The sequence below is a fragment of the Chelonia mydas genome, chromosome 8 (genome assembly GCF_015237465.2).
Source record: "Chelonia mydas isolate rCheMyd1 chromosome 8, rCheMyd1.pri.v2, whole genome shotgun sequence".
NCBI classification, from domain to species: Eukaryota; Metazoa; Chordata; order Testudines; family Cheloniidae; genus Chelonia; species Chelonia mydas.
In genome coordinates, this window is record NC_057854.1 from 91512231 (window position 1) to 91536314 (window position 24084).

Genomic DNA, 24084 nt, shown 5'->3' on the forward strand with positions numbered 1-24084 from the left:
CTCTCTGCACTGGGACCACATTGAAATGTAACCTCTCGCTGGAGCTGGTCAGAAAAAAAATACACACATGCTGTCTCTCTCTCTTTCTGAAAACCTAACCCCCACCCCCCAAAAAATTGAAAAATGTTGGCTTTCAGATGATAATTTTCAGGTTTGGGGGCTTTCTGACAAACTGAAAATGTTCAAGGAAAGCAGATACTTTCTGCACAGAACTTCATCTTGTTAAAAACCCAAATTTCTATCAAACATAGTTTCAGTGAGAAGCTTTTGACCAGCCCTAAGTCCTTCTCTCCCACTCTGTCATGATCAGTGGAACTGGAGTCAGAGGGCCCATGTTCCCTACAGGGACTGTTAGGGACTGGACCCTAAGAGAACGGGGGAAGTGATGGAGTTAGTCTGGAAGCAACTCAGGTACAAGGACAGAGCAGTGCACAGGATTTATTTAAAGCTTCACTTGTTCCACTTAACCTGAATTCAGCTTCAATCATTGCTAGAGAAACATGGTGGCAGAGTGTAAGCTGTGAATTCTCTGCAGTCCAGCAGCTGGCAGTGTGATCCATGGAACTTGGTCTGAAGCTCCCCAAAGCCCTGGATTTTGCAGACACAAACCTAGCCCAGCAATAGGTCCCGGGAGAGAAGGCATTCAAGCTGTACACAAACCTGGTCATGCAGGAGGTTGACAGCAGCAGGAAAGTAGAACTGTTGTTTTACCCTATTGCAGAGCAAGGAAGAGAGGTCTGCATCACTCTGAAGCTCACCAATGCCTCAAGTTTCATAGGAGTCTAGGAGCCTTGGGGACCTATTGCTCCCCAAAGCAGAATGACACAGGTTTTTCACTAGAGACCAATCTGAAGGGGAGGGAGGAGATAGACTTCCTGTGTTACTGCCTTATGCACACTGGCTGCTGCTTGCAATTTTGGGGACTTGACAGACTCCCTGATTTGAGACAGGACGGTCTGTAGCACTTGGGGTCACACTGCAGGAGTGGCTACTCTGGGAAGGCTCTCACAATTAGGCAGATGCTCATGCATGGGGTGTGCAGAAGAAGCCTCAAGAGAGGATGAAAGCCCTAGGGCACATGCCACCTCCAGAAATACATGCAGTGAGACAACAGCAAAGGAGAGCAGGTGGCCAGCGTTCCCTACCCAGAGTGAGATGCCCTAACCCTACCCAGAGTGTGAATTTCCTGTGGGAGACAGCAGGAGTGATGAAAGGAGAAATGCCCTGCATAGGATAGCATTGCAAGAAGCGTGGCAAGTCAAACCATTTTAGCAGGGTGTGCGAGAGCAGGGGATGGTCCCAGAAAGAGCCATTCAGACCTGTACGAGAGGGAGATGGCATATCAGGCAGCAGTGATTACATGACTCTTGTTGAGTCTGAGAGCATATCAGATTCAGGCTTTCGGGACAGGAAAGCAACAAGGGACAGTACCAACCCCTGGGCATGCAACAATGTGTATAGGTAAACACACTGTGTGATTTCAGCTGGATAGTGGGACCTTCTGTCATGGGATTTCTCCAGAGGAATTGGACTCCAAAACACCCATTGCAAAGAGAAGGTGCACTCTAATAAGATACCGTGATAGCATAATGCAGCTTGTAGGAAAATGTGACCTCATCCCAAAAAATAACCAAAAAAATAACAGATGGTATCAACGGAAGTTTGTGGGAGTAGTGGATAAGATTCGCAGACCCCTCTTGGGGAAGACAGCCACACAAGCCTTGGGTCTGATCAGGGTGCAGTGTCAGAATTTTATAGCTGCAGTGCAAGACACCAAACGAGGAGCCCCATGGACAATGGAGGCTATTTTAAAAGCATATGGGTGGGTTTTCAAAGATGAAAGGTGCCTCTAAAAAAAGCTTGACTAGACATAGACCCCACAATGGAACCTCTGTGCTTACCATGAAGGAAAATTCCAATGACGCTACATAAGCCAATATGCAAGGAGCTTGAAAGTCTGCAGAGCAGGGGTATCATAGCACCTGTAGAGGCCAGTACAGTCTGGCATAAGCAGCATAGTGATGGTAAAGAAGCCATCAGGCAAATTATGCACCTGCATAGACCCGAAGACACTGAGCTGGGCATTGAAAAGATTCTATTATCCACTGTCCACAACTGAAGACATCTTGCCAGAACTTTCCAAAGCCAGAATCTTTATGCTTTGTGCTGTGAAGATCGGGTTTTGATACATAAATATGGATAGTGTCCAGCGTGCTGACAACCTTTGCAACACCATTTGGTTATTACAGATGGCTGTAGATGCTGATGGGCATAAACCCACCACCAGAGGTGTTCCAGAGAAGAGATGGGACCAGGCACGGGAATGACTGCCTGGGATGAAAATAATTGCAGATAATACCCTTGTCTGTAGGTGAAGGGAGCAATGATACAGAAGCTGAATGAGACCATGACAGAAAACTATGAGCTTTTCTACAGAGATCCCGGGAAAAGAACAGAAAAGGCGACTCAAACAGCATGAGGTGACAAACCGGACGTCCACTCACAGCAAATGGATAGAAATTAGATCCCAATAAGATTAAGGCAGTCAGAGACATGGCAGCTCCAGGGGATCTGACAGGGATTTTACAGTGCTTCATGATGATTTTCCTGTCCACACTTGGCTGCAGTAGCATGACCTATACATCAGCTCACAAGGCAGTATGTTGAATGGGACTGGGCAGGTCCCCAACAGCACTCACACTGAAACAAATGCCCCTGTCCTGAAGCACTGCCAGCCAGGACAGCCACTGATACTCCAATGTGATGCTTCAGAAAGAGGACTGGGTGTAGCAGAAGCTGGTTGCTTATGCCAGCAGAGCCCTGTCAGAGAGTGACCAGTGGTGTGCCCAAATACAAAAAGCTTCTGGTTGTGGTACTTGGAGTGAAGGAATTCCATAAGCACCCCTCTGGCTACCCAGTAAGAGTGCAATCAGACTATAAAACCCTAGAGACAGTCGTGGCAAAGTTCCTTCTTCGTGCTCCAAAGATATTGCAGCGCATATTGATGCTCCGCCAGCACTACCTGCTAGAGGTCAGATATTGTCCAGGATGGTGTTAGCTGATACCTTGAGCCGGGGATACGTACCCAGTTTCAACAGCAAAGCTGATGGAAATCAGAAGCTATGGAAAAGGACATCTAATTATAGGCAGTCTAGAGAACGATACTAACAGAGTGGCTAGAAGACAAAAGCCAAGTACTGGTAGGAGCAGAACTGTATTTTCAAATGAAAGATGAGTTGTGTGTGCAGGATGGAGCCATATTTACAGTACAGAGAGCTGCTGTCTCTCCCTTGTTACGTAAGGATGTCATCTAAAACTTGTGCCTCACACCTGGGCTTTGACTGCTGTCTTGTATGGACTTAAGAGTGTGTTAACTGGCTGGGAATAAATACATAGCTCTGCTCCTTGGTAGAAGGGGGACACCTGCTGGTCCTATGATAACTGCCAGCAGAATGACACACTGTTACCACAAGAGCTGCACAGCCAACCATGCAAAAAGTTGGGAGCAGACCAATTTACCATAAAGGAAAATGATACTTGATTAGTGGACTAGTATTCAAATTTTTGGGAGGCTGATGCCCTGCCTAATACAAGAAGCAAGTCAGTGACTGGCAAACTGAGGGCTCACTTTGTGAGAGATGGCATTCCAGACACTGGTCACGGACAAATTTTGCCTTGGAAGAATCCAAAGGATTTGCATGCAAATAGGTGTTTACCATTCCTCTGTGGGCATGCTGGGGAGGAGATGTGGCAGTTAAAGTAGAATAAACTGTGAAAACAGCTAAGACTGTTACACCAGGCTGTTTTCCTGTGGCTCAGACCCATTTAGTAGTTTTTGTATACAGGAATAACCCCATCACCGGGGTGCCAAAACAGTTCAGTCCAGCATAGGCACTGATGGGATGAAGAACCAAAAAATCAGTGAGGGGAGACCTCTTGGATCCAGAAGGATGGGGACACCGCCAAGAGGAGGTGGCCAAGAATCGGCAACACAGGCACTGAGAGTACAACACGTCAGCCAAGGACTTACTGATCCCAGAGACACGCTTCTGAGAGGATCATTAGAGAGACACCAGAAGGAAGGGACAAAAGGTGTTCATGAGGGGGCAGTGGCACCCAGGTCATAAGAGGTGACTACACAAAAGAGACAAATGCTTCCTGTTCCTTCAGATCACTTATGAGCCTGCAGACCCAACACCCACAGAGCACCTACAGAGAAACAGCTCATCTCAGCACTGAGACACAGAACCATCCAGTGGCCAACCCAACAGGGAGGGAGGAGAATCCACACAGAGCTAGTCTGCTAGGCTAGGAGACAGGTGAGGGGGAGTCAAAGACAGGTCACTTCTGGTGTGGTTGCCTTTTGAGGAAACCAAACTATCTCAAAGACAATGTAACCAGCTTAATCTGTGGTAAAGATGAAACTCCAATTTGGCTATGTGCTAGCATAACCTCTAGCCAAAAGGACATGGGCTGGGGTCTGGGTGTCAATTTGTTTCTCATGTTTATAAAATAGGGAAGCTGTACCATTAGTGGAACTGGGGTCAGTGGGCCTAAGCTCTCTGGAGGGACGGTAATGGATAGGATACCAGAGGAACTGAACGGTTGGAGTTAGGCTGGAAGAAACTCAGCTACATGGGCAGCTGTGCACAGTTCCACTTGTTTAACTTAACCTGCATTCAGCTTTAGTCATTGCTCTAGAAACATCCTCTGCTTTTGTCTAGCAGCTCAGGCCCCCTACATCTTAGTGTTGACTTGGAAATGACCTTTATGTATATTTTGAGTTTTGTCAATGTTTCTGTTATGGGGCTTTCTTTGAGACATACAGGCAGCCTTTCCCCTTCTTACGATCACCACGGGGCACTCCTAATTATCAGGTGGGTCAGACAAGGCACCACCTCGTATGTCTGCAGTCACTTCAGTGTGCTGCAGGTCTCGTGAGACTGGCAAATTAGGCAGTGGAGGTTAGAGCAGCAATAGCATCCCTGCTGAAGGATGTGGTGAAACCTGACCAACAGTTAGAGACGTGCACTCTTAAGACATAACTATGAATCTGCAACCCTAGGCATGAACTGAGGAACAGATGTGACCACCATTTCCTCAAAGAAAGAAGTTTCATTACCTCCCTTGTTAGTGGCTGTTACCTCCCCCAGTGGCTTCGGGGCTCTGGTAACCTCTCCAGCTTCCAAATCTGTATCCAAGGCAGGTTTGTTAAAGTTTGTGGAAAACCAATATACAAGCATAAGTGATGACAGTTTCCTCAAGTGCACCTGCCGGTTCAAGTCAGCTTTCTTGCCAAGGGCCTAACTTTGGCCCAACTAAAGCTGACTACATGGACACTCAGAGGAGATAGAGAGAGGGTGGAGGTGGAGGTGGTGGAGGACTTGCTAGTGGCAAGAAGGAAATCCATAAGGCTGAGCTACAATGGAATTTGGCTGAAATTTCAGTTCTGATGCTGATATAAACCTGAAACGCAAAGATCTAAAGCATCTTGAACTTTTGTTAAAATGCCCTATTCCTAGGTTTGAATCTGAATATACTAAAGAATTGCCTCTCTGCTATTGCAAGTGTTCCTGATAAAAGGAACCCAAAATTTATTGCTTGAAATCCTCATAAAACTAGCATTTATCCATCTGTTTATATGACCATATTGTCCTACTCTCTGAACTCCATACACACACACAAATGAATTCATCCACACAACACCCTTGAAGGCAGGAAATAATTATTATTCCCATAGTAGAAATGAGGTAAAGAGAGCAACTCGCTCAACATAATACTGAGGAAAGTCTGTGTTAGAGCTGGGATCCGAACTCAAGTATTCTGAGTAGCAGTCCAGGGCCTTAACTAGAAGACCACAGTTCTGGTTTTATTCTGTCACTTTAGTATTTGATAGATTTCCCCCAAGGAAGCTAATCTGGGTATTCCAAGCCTACAAAACTCCCTTCTTTTGAACCTTAAAATGCAGATTCATGTTTCTTATCCCTTCTAGACACCGTAACTTTGACAAAAAGGATATCTGATTTGGAGATTCTTTCTATGAAGGTTCAATAATTGTACCTTTCACAAAGACATGGTGGGAGGCAGAATGGATCCAGTCTTCATCCTGTGAGTGAACGTTTATTTCCAGGCAATATCACTACCACCATTCTGTCCTAATTCAAAGTACCCCAAAGCAATTGAATGGCATAAGCACAATGTAAGAAGGGCACTAAAGTTATATCTCAATTACACACAATCAATAAGACATTCAACAGCTTTATTTGTACTTTATCAGCCAGCAGTTAAGGGTAACAAAATCTCTGAGGCAGCCATTGTCAGATGGCTCAGGGTATGCATCAAAGAAGCCTATAAAGCAGGAAGAGCTATTCCTCCTGTAATACATATGTGACAGAGGAGTGCTGATAAGAGACTGAACCTTTTTCTCCTGGCCTCAGTCATGTGTGGGTCATGGTTACATAAGGCTAACAACTCTGTTATAATCCACTGCAGTCAGTGCCTACTATTAACCCCTCCAAGAAGGTTAATGCTCTCTCACTTTCTCTTCTAAGGGTTCAGCAACCAGCCATGCTTTGAAGATCTGTACTTATGAAGAAATATGCAAGGCAGTTTAATGGTCACGTTTTTCTAGCTATTACAAGCTTGATCTCCTAGAATTAGCAAAACCCTCCAATGTGCATGTCTCAGTCATGCCCTTTTCAAGCTCACGAATGTATTTAGTTATGGTAAAGAGTTTGTTCCCTGCCAGAAATTAATGTTACTGTTTGTTACAGCCCTAGCAAGACTGTTGGGTATGAATAGGAAGACTAGGAAATTTGTACTTATTTCCTTTTTTAACCATTCTTGCCTGACTGACTGTCACCCCCCTGCATGGAAAGAGGTGGATTTAACTGATTAGAGGTTAGAGTTATTAAATTAAATACATAGAAACAGGCCATGGACAAAGGGAATGTTCTGCCTGACAGTGCTATAAGTAGCAACTCAAAAGTATATAGCAGATGTGGAAGGCTTCATTTCTCTGAATGTATTTACCAGCAGTTACAGCAAGTGATCACCATGCCCACAAACCACAAGGAGAGCAGGAAACCCAGTCAGATTGTCAAGCAGAAATGACTGAATAAAAGATATGATCATGCCAATAAAATGTAAAACCATGCCCCCAACTCAGGGTGGGTCACTGGCAGCAGGGATCAAAGTTGGGATCTCTGACTCTTAGACCATGAGCCTCTACTGCATCAGCTAAAAGACCCAGCTCTGTTAGCCAAGGCTGTAGCAGGTTTTCAATCCTTACCAGGGGCCCGGACATCACGAGATGGGGACAGAGTGCCCGACCAACTGGGGTGTGTCACAAAAGATTTTGCATTCTCTGCATCTGGCCTTGGGCTGTAAAACATCCTAACGCAGATTGGAATGATGACCAATCTTGCCACCCTCAGGACAATGTGTAAAGCCCAACTTTTTTTCCATAGCTTTCCCTCAAAAACCACCATCTTCTGGAGAGGGGTTGAGACATGGGAAAGAAGGAAGAAATGGAAAGAGGAGGAAGGGGTGTGTGTGTATGTGTGTGTGTAAGAGAGAGAGAGAGAGAGGTGGTGGGGTGAGGGGAATGGATTAACCCAGTGGCTGATGCTGGAGGAAGGGGAACAAAAAAGATCCTCTTAATACATGCTCCAGGTTCAGGAGGAGATCAAAAAAGACAATTGATAAATTGTTCCATTTTGCTGGCATTATACATTCTTGCAAGGCACTGAGAGACCAAGATGATGAGCACTAGATAGGGCATTATCATTGTAGGGTTAAAATCAAAACCATGTGATAGAAGTCACACTTTCTCCTCCTGACACGCTGGTTTAAAATGCCTTGTCAAGCCACAAAATGTCACAGAACATGGAAACTAAAAAAGAAAGAAAAATGGGCAACACTTTTGTACAGGTGCAACTAACAACACAGTAGAATGGGTGACTAGAGAGTGATCAATAAAGAGCCCAGGGCAGGACATATGCGGTGTTCTGAGTGCGTAGTGTTACCCAGCTCTTTTAGCATCTGCATAGATTAAGGCTCAGTTTCTACCTTTACATGCAAATCCCATTGTAGTTAGTGGGAACTGTGAGAGTGCTGAATTTGTTCCAGTGTGATGAATTGGGTGCACCTGGTCCCTTCAGGTGAATTTTGATACTTTTAGGTGCAGATCCTAATGAAGGGTGTAAGTACACCGTCCAGGTGGTTGAATGTTTATTTGCTGTACCTGCTGAGCCACAAATAGTGTGCTGAAGCGACACGGACCAAGGGAATTATTAAGGGTATTCACATAAAAGTGTTACTGGACAGCACAGCAAAGCAAAGCAAAGCGCACACGCGTTATACGCTAGGTGGTGAAATGCGGGCAGGCTCCAGTATTAGGAGAAATGTGGTAGTGATGTATACGGTATGAACGATGTGGCCTGCAGAATACTAGCACTGTCTCTGCTGCTGTTATTGAGGTGCTGTCACTGAACTGAAACTGCTGAGGATTTGCTCCCTGGGATACCCATTTCCAAGACTTCGTTTGGAGGGATCTACTGCCCACAGGCAGACACACAGAGACCCCCTGGAGAAAAAGAACTGACAACAAAAAGGGGGAGCCTTTTTTTCCCCTGCAACAAGAGGATGAGTGGGGGGCTGATCAGGGAGCAGCAGTGGCTCAAGGTAGGAGAAGGTATTTTATTTGATTGCTGTAATGAAGAAATGGGGGCTGAGGGGAGGTGGCGGGGAAAGATCCAAATGTCTTGTCAGTGTTTAATTTCATCTGGTGGTATTTCGCTCCCCCAAATCCTTTAATTGCTTGTATTTATTTCTGGACCTTACAGCATGTTACCGTCTTAGTCCACAGAACCTGTTCTTAGGGGGATCCTGTTAGTGGGTCTGCCCATATGTGTCCAAAGGTTTTTTGTTTTTTAAATCTAAAACTGATGGGTGGGTGTGTTGCGGGAGAAAGGGGGATATAGAAAAGTCTTGATCAGGAAGGCTTTGCTTTAAGCAGTGCATAATGTAGTATCTTATTTGCCAATTACACTTATGTACCTGATTCCTATTAACTTCCATTTGAGAGAAATACATGGGCTTTGACTCAAAGTTTTGTTTTTTTGCTCAAAGACCTGTCAAAATGCTGGTATTTGTCACATTTGACTGCATGGCATTTATCCTCTGCTTTTACCATAAGGGTTAAGACTCAAGGAAATGGACATTTTATTACCCAGATGTGGAAATGAGAATATGTCTGCTTAAAGGACTCTCTCTGTCACACTCAAAATAATTTAATGCTTCCATTGCTGGAAACTAACAATTTACTTAGAATTGTGGAGATTGTCCTCAGACCACAGGGCTTGTTGATTTCCAGATTAGGTGACCCTCTAACGTTCTTTTTCTGTCTGCCTACCTATGTGTGTACATCCTAACAGGAGCAACTAGAACCAGCTGTCACAGACTGGCTTCATGTTAGTACTTAAATAAACATTTTGCTGCCTTTCAGACAGCTTCTTGATGCCTCCTTAAAATTTAGATGATTAATCAATTGGGTTAGTGGCCAATTAGGCATAACCTTGTAGGAAAATAATTATGCTTGAGTATATGGGATTTGACTAGTAATGTGGTACAGTAGACACCCAGATTTCAATAGCTCTTTCCTAATATGTGTAGATTCAGTGGCTTCTCCTTAATTTGATTTTTCTCTTAAAGTGAGATGACAAGTGCATTGCTATTTGTCAGGGGATAATTCATTTTCAAAGGCAGTGAAATATGTATTTTAGTTGGCTTCCTGCTTTTTTCCCCTTTTGTTTTAAAACTATCTTCTTGTCTGTCACTAAAGACTTTCCTCCTTTTAAATATGTTCTTTGTAATGCCACTGCTTGCTTTGGTTATTTGGTTTGGACAAGTGAATTTTACTTCAGTGCCCAAGGAGTCTCCTAAGAGGAGGTTACAGTGTTATGCCTTTTGAGGACAGTCATTTTAACTGATCTTGTTAAGTAACACCATTATTCAATGAATACAAATTGAAGCAAATGCATTTTTCAGTGCTCACAAGTTCTGCTTCTGAGCTAAATTTCTCTTTATGACTAGAGAGGTTTTTGCACTGCAGTATTACAATACAGCCATATTAAAAAGGTCCTTGGAGCAAATAACCCTCCAACACTGCAGCTTCATCTTCAATAGATTTAAGTAATTCTGTGGGAAATAACAACACTGGATTTAAACAATCTAGGCTGAACTGAAGTCCCCCCACCCTCTCCCATTTTATATGTCAGCTTCTTGTAGCTTTTATGCCAGGGACAAATCTAAAACCCATGTCTAAAAAGTGAAAGAAAAATATTTTAATTCATATTCCCCCCCCCCTTTTTTTAGTGCAACAGGTCCTGAAGCCTTTTTAAAAATAGATTGAAAGTGAAGTATATGCTTGACTGTATTTCCTTAACTAAATAGAGTGTAGTGTATGTTCTGCAGATGAACATTGGTACATAACATCATTTTCTTCTCTGTACTGTTTATTATCTTGTTAATATAATGTAACAAAGAAAAAAAAAAAAAAGGAAACTCAGGATAAAAGAGAAGATTCCAAAGGGATTACTATACAGGCAATTTATGAGCTATTAGGATTTATTCTGAGGCAAACTGTGTTGTGTATTTAGTGCTTTTATTGAGATGTGGCATTGAAGTCAGTCATGATATAGGCAAGTACAGGTAATACAGCAGTCTCCCACCACATCCATACTTCATAATTTTGAGGTGTAAAGAACAGACCCAGAACTAAGCCACTTACCTTCAGTGCTAAATCTCTAGTTTTGAGTGGAGGTGAAGAGGGTTTGCTTATTTCTCTGTAATTGCAGCTTTTGTTTTGTTTTTTACAAATGAATATAGTCATTTTAATAATGTGGAAACTGTAGAAATAAGGCGGAACTATCTATTTGGTCCAAACAAGAAGCAGAAATCTCATACAGTAGAACCTCAGAGTTAGGAACACCAGAGTTACAAACTGACTGGTCCACCACACACCTCATTTGGAACAGGGAGTTTGCAATCAGGCTGCAACAGAGACCCCTCCCCCCCCCCGCCCAAAAAAAAAAAAAAGGCAAATACAGTACAGTATTAAAGGTAAACTACTTTAAAAAAAAGGGGGGGGGGAGTTTAAAAAATTGACAAGGTAAGGAAACTGTTTCTGTGCTTGTTTTGTAATCCATACACCTCCTGGTTGTGGTGTTCGGTCCCATCTAGTGGCACTGAGACCACTTAGAGAGAGATTAATGAGTCTGCCCTACAGCGCTAGCTACTAGCCATATGGCTTTTAGCTCATGCAGTAGAGGCTCGTGCACTAAGCTCCAGAGACCCCATCCACCCGCTGACAGCCAGGGTCTGTTGGTGATACAGTTTCATTTGAATTAAGATGGTTACAATGCGGCATTTTTCTTCTACATCGTAAAGTTTCAAAGCTGCATTAAGTCAGTGTTCAGATGTAAACTTTTGAAAGAACCACCATAACGTTTTGTTCAGAGTTACGAACAACCTCTGTTCCAGAGGTGTTCGTAGCTCTGAGGTTCTACTCTACGTGTAATTTGTCTGAAGTGTGAGTTTGGCCTGATCAGTCAAATGCTTGCGTACCAAACATTGCTCCACATAAACCTTTCGAGTACAGATCCTTTCATTGATTGGAGAGTGGCATTGCTTAGGGTGACAGATATTTATTGCAGAGGGACAGTAAGTGCTCTCCTATTTTACTTATGTAATAATCAGTTCTAGCAAACTGATGGAGAGTTGGAATGTTACCTATATAAACCAGATTTGAAGAGGGAGGCATTTGCTGTTTGGGGGGGGGGGGTGAAGCGGGGGGGGGGGGGGGGGAATCCTTCCATTTTTAGATATCTTTAATCCAGGGCTTCAGTAACTGTAGTAATGCTAATTTTCTATCAATTTGCATGCAGGAATGCCTAGACCATCTTAGAGCAGAGTAATTCAAGCTCTACTTTATCTGGAGTATAGGGTTTTTTGTTTGTTTGTAAAAGAAGGGAGGAGAAAAAAGGCAAAGAGTTATCTTATTCATATCCTGTTCAGATCCTTATTCTGATCCTGTTCGGGCCATTGATGAAACAGAACAGTTAAAGAAACAATTTTGGAATTATGTTTCTCTTGATGAACAAATTAAGCTTATAAATGGACAAATGCATCACTTCATTGCAACACTACTTGTTAATGTTTGCACATCACTTGATAAAATAAGACCAGCTGCTCAGGTGTGCTAGGGCTGCTTTGCACTGCTCTGTTGGGGAAAAACTGCCTTAAAACTCACAACCAGACCCCCAAGAATGTCCTCTCCTTGCTTAGGGGTGTGGCTGAGGAAAAGTGCCCCCTGAATCCCCAGCAGCTGGAGTTGTTGGCAATCTCTTCTTAATAAGAGCAGCTTGAGGGCTGCTGTAACTTGTGTTGATGTTAGGACTGGTGCTCAGACAGCCCGGTATTGGGATAGCATGAAATTGGCCTAGTCACCTTCATAAACACTTCAGCCCCTCTGAGCAAGACTCCCACACGCTTCACTCCAAATTCACTGGTTTAGATTAAAACCTAAAATAAATGTATTAACTACAAAGTGATTATAAGGGATAGCAAACAGATCAAAGCAGATTACCTAGCAAACAAACAAAAATGCAAACTAAAATTAATATACTAGACAGACAGGGTGAGAATCTGCTAGTTCATATCCAAATGGAGGGTACCGGCAGACTTGTAGATTCTTAAGGCACAAGCTGCATTAGTTTTACAGCTTGGATTTTTCAGGTCTTCATACACAGGCTAGAAATCCCAGGAAATCCAGCACTTCCAGGGAAGAACAGATGATGTCACTCCCTGCCTTATATAGCTTTAGCATATGGCGGGAACACTTTCTTTCAAAACTTGGTTCCCAGACGGGTTTATGGAAAAATACGGGCATCCCAAGATGGAGTCCAGCAACATGTGGCCTGGTCACATGTCCTTGTAGAGACATAGCAGCCATCACTTACAGGCTGTCTGGAGTGTTCTCAGGAAGGCTCACCAGGTGGGAGATAAGCTTCTCCCAAGGCCTATTTTTCCCTAATGGCTCATTGTCCTGAATAGGCCCTTCCCTGCCAGCTATCTAGACTGAAAGCCTCTTGTCTAGTGGGCGTTGCCCAGGTGTAACTACATTTGAAGTACAGATACATAGTCAATATTTATAACTTCAGATACAAAAATGATACATGTATACAAATTGAATAATCCTATTCAGCAAATAATAACTTTTCCAATAACACCTTACACAACCTGTCTTGCATAAAATACATCATTATTATACTATAATCCTATAATAATAATAATATCACTCTGAAAAATCTGGGGTGCAGTGTCACAGTGGGACCTTCCAGTTTTGTCTTTAAAGTGCCGTGCACAGTTACAAGAATGGTCATACTGGGTCAAACCAATGGTCCATCTAGCCAAGTAGTCTGTCTTCCAACAGTGGCCAATGCCAGGTGCTTCAGAGGGAATGAACAGAACAGGGCAATTACTGAGAGGTCCGTCTCCTGTAGTCCACTCCCAACTTCTGGCAGTCAGAGGCTAGGGACACCCAAAGCATAGGGTTGCATCCCTGACCACCTTGGCCAATAGCTACTGATGGACCTCCTCCAAGAACTTCCCTCATTCTTTATTTAATCCAGTTATAGTTTTGGCCTTCACAGTATCCCCTGGCAACAAGTTCTATGGGTTGACTGTGAGTTGTGTGTTTTGTTTTTAAACCTGCTGCCTAGTCATATCATTGGGTGACCCCTGGTTCTTGTTTTGTGTGAAGGAGTAAATAATAGCTTTCTTATTCACTTTCTCCACACTATTCATGAATTTGTAGAACTCTATCATATCCCCTTAGTCATCTCTTTTTCCAAGCTGAAAAGTCCCAGTCTTTTAAGTGGCTTCCATATGAGGAGAGGTTCCATATTCCTAGTAATTTCTGTTGCACTTCTCTGTACCTTTTCCAATTCCAATATATTTTTTTGAGATGGTGCGACCAGAACTGCATGCAGTATTCAAGGTGTGGGCATACCATGGATTTATGTAGTGGCATTATGATATTCACTGCTGTCTTATCTATCCCTTTCCTAATGGTTGCTAACGTTCTGTTAGCTTTTGACTGCCACTCCACATTGAGCAGATGATTTCCAAGAACTATCCACTGTGACTCCAAGATCTTTCTTGAGTGGTAACAGCTTTTTTTTTAGGGCCCATCATTTTGTATGTGTAGTTGGGATTTTGTTTTTCAATGGGCATGCTTTGCATTTGTCAACATTGAATTTCATCTGCTCTTTTCTTGCCCAGTCACCCAGTTTTGTGAGATCTCTTTGTAACTCCTTGCAGTCTGCTTTGGACTTGATCATCTTGAGTAATTTGGTATTGTCTGCAAATTTTGCCTCTTCATTGTTTACCCCCCTTTTCCAGATGTTATGTTAAACAGCACTGATTATGGTGGTATGTATAACAAACAATAATAGAAAATTAGTTTGTAGATTTCATAACATGATTTTGCAAGCCAGTCAAAAGTAAGCAGAATCATTTCTGATGCCCTTACCTAGTTCCTTGGTGCCTCTATGTTAGCGCATGTAGCATCTTCAATACCCTGCTATACTTAGAGATGACAACATAGATTAACAATACCTAATGGGCCATATCCTCAGCGGGTGTAACTTAGCACAGCTCAATTAAACTCAGTGGAGCTACATCAGTTTACACCAGCTGAGGATGTGGCCCATTACTTATACAAGGCCCGATTGATACTTACTTTTTGCTATGTTGTACTTTTACTGCACAAGAAATCCCCTTTAAGTCAATGGGATTACTCCTGGAATAAAATACTCTTCAATGTGAATGAAGGCATCAGAATCTGCTTCATAGTGCCTTTCATCCAGGAGATGTATACTGATTCTATGCAGGGATTGCCCACTGTTGAAATTCATGCACCCCTGGAGTGGAACAGAGCAGCCATTCCAGACTAGCAACATTTTACCGGAGGAGGTTTGGGGAAGAGAAATGAAGAAAAACAAATCCATTTGAAGTCATAGGGGGAATTTTAGGCAACAGAATGTAATTATCCAAGTTGGATATTGGCCAGGATATGTTAGCTAACATTTTTAATGTTGCAAAAAAAATCTTGGGGTTTTTAATAACAAATGGCCAGGATTATGTCTTACATCTTATTTGAAAGCTTGAGTTAAGAATGGAGTCAGTGGTTTGCTTTCCCTCTGAATAAGTTGCTGTCATTAATGTGTGTTCCAGCCTAAGAGCCCATCACTCTCCTGATATACCTGGCATACATCTCTGTGTATCCAGGAGCTTTTTTTGTTCTCCACTGCTTGTCTGAAGAAACTCTAAACAATGAGCATGACTTTATGGTTCTTCCTTTTTGACTTAATTTCCTTTCCTTTTTCTAAATTATGTGCAAGGGCCTGCCCACCCAACTTTCCAGTTACATCATATTAGACATGATGTTCTTTGAATGTGTGGTGTTAGTTTGGCTGTCTGGAAATGCATGCAGTTAACATTGCTAAGTATCACACAGTGACACAAGCCCCCATCATAATTCTCAAGTAGCCTTTACAGTGGATTGCGTCAACACATAAGTCTTTCCAATGGCTCATTTCAATGACTAATATGACACTTTTTGCAAGAGTAGATGTCTTGGCCAAAGTCCAGGCTAGATAACTACATTCTTCTTACTTAAATTCACCTTTCTGTTTCAGTTGAACATGGTATCCTTCACTGTCTGCCCTAAACTCGTGTGTAGTGATTCTGGGACTGTTAGGCAATTTTGTCATTTCGCCTGAGAAGAAGATTGCATTTCATTGGTAGACGAAGTGATAGTCTTTCTACTGTAAAGTGCCTTTGAGATGAAAGGCCCTTGTCAAGGTTCCTTCCCCACTCTGAACTCTAGGGTACAGATGTGGGGACGTGCATGAAAACCTCCTAAGTTTACTTTTACCAGCTTAGGTTAAAACTTCCCCAAGGTACAAATTAATGTTACCCTTTGCTCTTGGATGTCCACTGCCACCACCAAACTTTATCTGGGTTCCTGAAAAAAATGGAGTTTGGACACGTCTTTCTCCCCAAAATCCTCCCAATCCTTGCACCCCACTTCCTGGGGGAGGTTTGGTAAATATCCTCACCAATTTGCATAGGTGACCACAGACCCAAACCCTTGGACCTTAGAACAATGAAAAAGCATTCAGTTTCCTTAGAAGAGGACTTTTTTAATAGAAGTAAAGGAATCACCTCTGTAAAATCAGGATGGTAGATACCTTACAGGGTAATTAGATTCAAAACATAGAGAATCCCTCTAGGCAAAACCTTAAGTTACAAAAAAGACACACAAACAGGAATAGTTATTCTATTCAGCATAGCTCTTTTCTCAGCCATTTAAAAAAATCATAATCTAACACATACCTAGCTAGATTACTTACTAAAAGTTCTAAGACTCCATTCCTGTTCTGTTCCCGGCAAAAGCAGCATACAGACAGACACAGACCCTTTGTTTTTCTCCCTCCTCCCAGCTTTTGAAAGTATCTTGTCTCCTCATTGTCATTTTGGTCAGGTGCCAGCAAGGTTACCTTTAGCTTCTTAACCCTTTACAGGTAAGAGGATTTTTCCTCTGGACAGGAGGGATTTTAAAGGGGTTTACCCTTCCCTTTTATATTTATGACAGCCCTATTTAAAAAGGTGTTGCTATTGTACAGAACCAGGGATTAGTTCTGAAAGAGGAAAAATATCTGCCTCTTCTTCTCTTCCCACCCCCTCCCCCCGCCCGCCCCCACTATGCTGACTGTGGAGGCTCAGGGATACTGTGTCCATTGTAAAAACAACAAGGAGTCCTTGACTAACAAATGTAGTCTCTAAGGTGCCGCAAGGGCTCCTTGTTGTTTTTGCTGATACAGACTAATACGGCTACCACGCTGACACTCGTGTCCATTGTGATTCACTCAGGAGGACTTCTTTAAGAACTCTCGGAGTAAGCCAACACTCCCAAACCAACCTTTCAGTCCACTTATGAAAATGCTACAGTTCCCTCTAAAAGGTCATTTCTCAATGATGAGCACTCAGAAGAAAATAAATCTGCATCCAAATTTTAATACATAGCTTTATTAATATTGGTGAGATGGCTCAAAGAATGCCAGGCCTCCATGTCTCCTAACCCCTCCTCTTTTTCCCATCATTGGTTCCCTTCTTCCCTCCTCTCCCTATTCATGTATGTCTTCTATTTTATTGCTGTTATTCCCACCCTACTATGTTATGTGGATGTAGTATTGTCTGGTTTTGTGTTTTCTGGTCTAGCAGCTTTGACAAGCTGTACATCTGCATAATTCTATTGGCGATCCCATGAAGCATGTGGTATTTAGAAACATACATGCTGGAAGTCATTTACCTTTTTGTACTTCACGTGGTCTGTTTCGTCTTGGAAAATCAATGTCAGAAAATCGCCAAAGAAGTCGGCAGAGCAGTTTTAAAAATGGAGAAGCCGGTTTAATTACGTTTTAAATAAAGGAAAATTGCCTCCATGAGGTGAAGTCATGTGTGGCATCTTTCAGCACCAAGGAAACTATCACAGCTAACTTAAAAAAAAAAGGGGGGGGGGAGGGGCACGAAATAGGGGCATATAATGCAAATGCATTGCTTCTAATGCACCCTTCATGTTAATATCTAGGTGAAACCCCAATGTGTCCTCCAAAGGGCTAATACTCTTCCCCCGCTGCAAAATGTTGCTGTTTATTCCATTAGCCCTGGGACAACCCAAGTGATGAAATCAGTATATGAAAACCTTTCCAAAGCTATTAAAGTTTACAAGGAGTTCTACAGCCTTGAATCCTTTAAATATGTCTAGGAGTTACATTACTCCACTTTTTTTTATATATTTTTCAGCTGTCTTGTCTTTAACTGGTTCTCCATGGCCCCCAGGACTTGGTTCCAGGAGACTTATGCTTTCTGAATTCAGGGGTGTTAGCCCTCCAGAACAGAACATAGAGGAACACTCAAGCCTGCTACACACAAGTGTAGGTTGCTTCTGCAACAGCGAGAGGATTTCAGTTTAGTCAGCTGAGACTGTTTGGATGAGTCTACTGATCCTATTCATCTTTCTGTAGGAGTAGCTTTAAAGTACCGATGGGTCTGAGTTGAAAAGTTCTAACCCAAAGAGATGGAGACATTTGAACCAAAATCCCAGCTCCAAACTTTTAAAGACATACTAATGGCCAAATAATTTTTGAACAAAATATTAGAAGAAATATCTGTGGCCATTTGGGAGAGTGGGAGAAAACCATGCTCCCTAATGTAGGGCAAGCAGTTATAAAATAAGCCTATCTCTGGCATCCTCCATGACTGTGTAAGGCCAGGTTCTATCTGTCATAAATCAAGTGGATAGGTTTAGAGACTTCATATGTAAATAAAATGCTCATTCCATCTGTCTCTCTGTGGTTTGGCCCACAACAACAACAAATGCATCCATTGCTTGGGAGAACTTGATGAATATATTATGTTGGCCAGGTGTAAAGCTGTGATCTATAACGTTTCATGCCTCGTGGGCATTATGCTGCCATGTGGCACAGCAGGCTGGGGATCATTTTACATTAATAGAGTCTTTGGGAATAAAAGGGTGTGGGAATAGGAACAAATAACTTATGGAGTAGCCTAGCCAGTGTAAGGAGGACAGTGAGTTAAGTGGCTTCAAACATCATTTTTTCCACTAATTGTGCCATTTGAATTGTGACTTAGTTTAATCACAATCTGTCATTTTTAATATTTCTTTTCTTCATTCCATTTTACATGCACTGAGGTAGTTTACTGCAAACCAGGTGGAAACTAAGATGATCAAGTACTCTCTGTGGTGGTAACTCATTACTGAACATATTAACTTAAGTCTTATTATGCTTTTTCCAGCATGAGATTTGATCTTTCTGGAGGATGAAAGGCTATATAAAACCTGTGCAGGGTTGTACTAAAGTGTATGCTCACTATAAACACCCTCTCTCCCTTCCTCATAGGCTTAGATCAGTACAACTTACCTGTACAGATAACTTAAATGGATTTTTTTCTTCTTGACCAATACAGTTAAAATTCTGCAAACCCCTATGTCAACATTCATTTGCGTTGGAGTGGCTTACATTAGGATGACTTTACATTGGGATTTGTCTACATTATGGGGACTATACCGTCATAGCTACATTGTCGTAACTGTGCTGAAATAATCACATAGTGCAGCCGCAGCCTATGCTGGTGGAAGAGTTTTTTCCATCAATGTAGGAATATCACTTCCGCAAAACTAAGCTGTGTTAAATTTTCATTTTGGGCTACATATGCTAAATACCATATAGAAAAAGCATCCCCTGAATCCCCTGCTTTTATTGGATCCAGATAGTTACACATGGGGTAGGGAGGAATAAGAAGATAGGAACTGACAGACTGGATCAGAGCAGTGGGTCCATCTGGTCCAGTACTCTGTCTCTAACAGTGGCCAACACCAGGTGCTTCAGATAAATGTGCAAGAACCCCACAGTAGGTAGATGTGGGATACTCTTCCCCCGTGTTAAGTCTGGTTCTGATCTTTAATAGTTTTTTTTATTTTAAAAATAGTGGCTCTGGGAAAATAGCTCTCAGTGTTGGAAACAGAGGTGTTATCCTGGCCAACTTTGATTAGTAAACAGGTTAAGGATAGAAAATGAATGCAACTTTTTCCATGGCTGCAGAAATAAAGGAATTTATTCCATTGTAGTCATGACGACGGACACTTTTTTATTTAAACACATTTTAGGACAGATGAAAGATACAAAGTTTGGATCCAGATATGAACTTCTGCAGTTCTGAGAAGTGCTGGGATCCGTGCTTTTGATCCGAGCCCTTCTCTAACATTGACCATTGAGGGATTTGTTCCATCCCATTGAAATCAATGAGAGCCTTGCTGTTGGTTTCAACTGGAGCAGGATCAGACCCATAGAGTAGAAGTATATCTAACCACAAAGACCTTCTGAAATTCTAACTAGAATATACCTGGGTATATATTCATTTTACTTACCTACTCATGATAAATGCAAGATTATTTTAGGAGGAAAAGGTGAATTTTCTTAAAAATGGAAACATCGAAAGAGCTGTAATATTTGTGACAGACAATTTCCTGCAATGCTGAAGGAACTTCACTGAATCAGGTTTAACGTCTTTGGAGTTCATTGTATAAAAAATGCAAATGTTTATGTACGATTGTGAGAGTATGGAACTTCTGTAGCAGGAAGGCAAGACTAATGCAATCTCTGGAAGGTATGAGGAACTTCAGAGGTCTTTTGGGAACAATATGTGAAATGGATTTCCTAGGGAAATACCTTAGGGTGAGGGGAATGCAAATTCTCCCCTCTGAAGCCAACCCCTGGGGAGAGAGACCCATTGTGTACTAATTACCTGCTTCTAGAAACTCCAGGTCAGAGACCCCCCCCCCACCCCCGCATCGGTATAAAGGGTGAACTGAACATACTAGGAGTGCTTGTTTTGAGCTGAAGCTGTGATGACCTGGTGACCAAAAAGAATCCTGTTCGGTGAGGGTGCTGAGGGACTTATCCTGCTAGAGTCCATTTTAGGGTGATGTCTGGTATGCTTATTAGCATGCACGTAGGTTCTTTTATTTGTCTGTTTTTTTTATTATGTTTTCTCTAAAATGCTTTTTACTTTAAGAATAAAGCAGGCTTGCATAGGAAGTGCTGTGTGACAACTTATAACCTTATTACACCGCTTAACCGTCTCTGAAGAGAAAGCAAGCGGGTGTCTGTGGGCAGCCTGCTTGTGCTGGGAATTACACAGTTCTTCCTTCTCCTTTCGTACAGCTGGTGTAGAGCAGGAACTACAATTTCACCTGACGCTGGTGGAGCCAAATGGCTCCATCAGGAGTAGCAGAATTTAGCAGTCATGCCGCCTTCATATTTATAATTTGGGCAGTGGGTGGTGGTGTGTTTGGTCTCTCGAGGGGAGCCTCACTCGCATGCTGGGGAGTTCTTGATTTTTTTTCCATTTGTGCATTATATGTCCGCATCTACCATGGTCTGTTCGGATTCAGTTCAGCGTTGACCAAGATGACGGTGGAAGGTTGAACCCAGGAATCTTCTAGGTGGGATCTGGTACAAGGTGTTTTTTGTTTGTTTTTGTTTTTGTTTTTGTTTTTTTTTGTTTTAAGAGAGAGAGAAACCACACACTGTGAAGGCAGGGAACTGTGCAGCCTGGAAGGACCCTGGTCAGAAGGGAAGAGATGCAAGTCTCCACCTAGAAAGTCAATCTCTGGGGAGCTGGAAGCCTGTGAGTGGGTCCCCTTTCTGAGGGGAAATACAGGTGCAGCTGCTCTTGAATTGCGACTGTATTACTTTAAGATCGTGAGAGATGATATTGTAACTCTTTGACACAAGCCTTTCCCCTGCTGTTTGTTTGACAGTCCGATGTTCTGCTTCCTGGACTGAAAGAGTATTTGTTTGTTCTTGGTAAATGATCTTGCTGTGTATTTCCATGTCCCTCTCTAGCTGACCTTATCTCTCTGCTGGAAATTTGCAGAATAGCTCAGCTGAATTTATTTAAAGCTTTATTTTTTTTTAAAAAAAATCGGATGTTGGTGAAAGCTGCTGGAATGACAGCCTTGGAGACTAAAGCCCTCTGTTTCTCCTCTGAAGAGAGCTTACCCAGACAGCACAAGCTTACCCGCAATGTGAACTAAGGTACCTCAACACAAGCTTTTGGAGGACCACTGCTAAGGCTAAAATATTTCATATCTGTCCAATCCTTTGTTCGTTTGCTTAATTGGCCACCTAGGATGTCATTTCCTGCCCACTGTGATGAGGTATGTTAATCTATCATGTGCACTAGAGGCTCCAAGAGGACCCACCGATTCACATAGGCAGTATTGCCAATCCAAAAATCATGCCAGTTCACAAAAGTCACAAAATTTTGCTTAAAAACCATGAGACTATAAAAGATAATACATTTTGGGTTCTTTTTCCTCGTCTTCTGGTTTGAGCCTTTAGGTACCACTTGGGTCACATTTCCAACCTTTTCTCCTTTCCCAGGAGAAATAGGAACTTACTTTTTAATTATTTTAAATAAAAGCTGACTGTCTCTGGTAATCACATGACTCCAGGAGCCAGGGCTTCATAAAAACACCAAGTATCATGACTTTTGATAAAACCATAAGAGTTGACAACAGTACATAAGCCACTGAATAGCTGGCAGATTGCAACTAACTTTGATTATTTTCAGTCTGAGCCATATTTGCATGGTGACCTAGATCTAAAAAGTTGCCTATACCATTATCAATGTCCTGAGAGACCCAGTTCAACTGTGTCTTGGTGATGGAGGGTAGCCAGGTCTTCTTTCCTTTGTAGCTTACTGCACACAAGCTCAGGTTATCCAATTTCTAACCTTTCCCCGATCAGAAGCACGATATAGGCTGATGGTCACTGATGCCCCCAAAGTTTATTGTTCTGCCAGTTCATCCTGACTCTGGAAAGAGTTTGAGTTTAGTTGTAGGGTCACATTTTATTGCATCTTACCTGAGTTGTAATTTAGTTGTTAATGTAGTTTTCTAAATTGCAAAATACCAAAATATTTCCTATCCATTCAGTAGCATGAACTATTGCTGGGATCCAGGCTATACCAATAAACATCAGTTAGGTACAATAAAAGACGAATTTAGTGGTAAGGCATTTGTTCCAGACTGTACTGCCTATAGAGCTTTATTTCAGTGCACGCATAGAATTTAATTTACTCGTTACATTTTAAAAAGCAGCAAAAATCAAATATTGTAGTGTGAACTTGCTTTAATGGATGTAATCAAAGAGAAATAAGCACATTGTTGGTCACCATTAAAAATCTACTACATATTTGGTTTGACATTTTTCTTTTTATTACACAGTGGAACAAATCTGTAACCACCAAGGACTTCATTGGTGTCATCATGCTGTATATACCATGGCCACTAGGAATTTCTCATTGATGATACCACTTAGAACTTCCTATTCAGAATCACAGGCTCGTACCAGTTGAGGTGTAGAAGGATGATCTGTTGGCTATCAGGCATATAGGGCCAATGACGCACTTGCACAGTTCTGATTCTCTCCAGCAGAGGGAAGTTGAACACATTCACATCTCCAGAATTTGAAAAGCAATATCTATGTATGCATCCTACCGTGTACTCCTCTATCCAAAAGGGAATTCTGACATATCAGTCTGTGGAGTTAACTTTTCTTTGTTTTGATAAGATTCCTAGTGTGTCTCCTCCCACTTTGTCTACTAGTCACAAGTGTGTGATATATTACATAGTGTACCTAGGGCTTAGGTTTCCTCCCATCCTCTTCACCTCTACCATCCCTTCAGCTCTCTTTGTATTTAATCTGTTTTAGCCCAGCAGTTGCCTTGCTAACTTTCACTTTCTGCTCCATTTATTCCCAGATGGCTGCTGAATGGCTCTCTGAATTCAATGCAACTTTGTGACTAGCTGTTAAGGATGTTATGGAAGCAGTGTAGTTGGTGACCTTCTTTTTTAAAGATATAGGAGAATATTCCGCTTTTTATGTGAACATCTAAATCTCATTAACATTAGCGGAAGATATGAATGAACACTGAGGAGAATATACTACCAATGCCAGTATAATAAAGGTCAGTTAAATGGCTTAACATTAATGGAGTTAATGCCAAACATGTCTAATTTGACAGCCTATTAATTGTGCACTTTACCGGAGCTAAAGTGGAAAGCTTTTTTTTCTATATACCATTTCATACAGAATGTTTGGTTTTTTAAAAAAAGTTTGTGAAACTGCCTTGCAGATATTTACTGTTATATATTATGATAAACTTATTGCACAATAAAAGCACTGTAGAAACTATATGAACACAATAACTTAAAAGCATCTGTAAACAAGAAAACAAATAGTGGGGGTCCAGGATAAGAAGGAAAGGAAGTGGATTTGGGGGGAGCTTGTTGCACACCCACCATTATAATGGCTTTATGACTATCCATTTCGTGTCTCAGTGCAGGTACCCTGAAAGAGTTCA

At 42.0% G+C, this 24084-nt stretch overlaps 1 protein-coding gene across 2 annotated transcripts in view; it reads left to right on the forward strand.

The window, feature by feature from the left end:
* The first annotated feature begins 8262 nt into the window (after positions 1 to 8262).
* The window catches only part of DAB1 (DAB adaptor protein 1), a 667553-nt gene continuing 651731 nt past the window's right edge, over positions 8263 to 24084 (forward strand). For both annotated transcript variants that reach the window (XM_043520670.1, XM_043520671.1), the window contains exon 1: positions 8263 to 8685. The gene's annotated coding sequence lies outside the window, so the exon portion shown is untranslated. The remainder of the gene's footprint in view (positions 8686 to 24084) is intronic.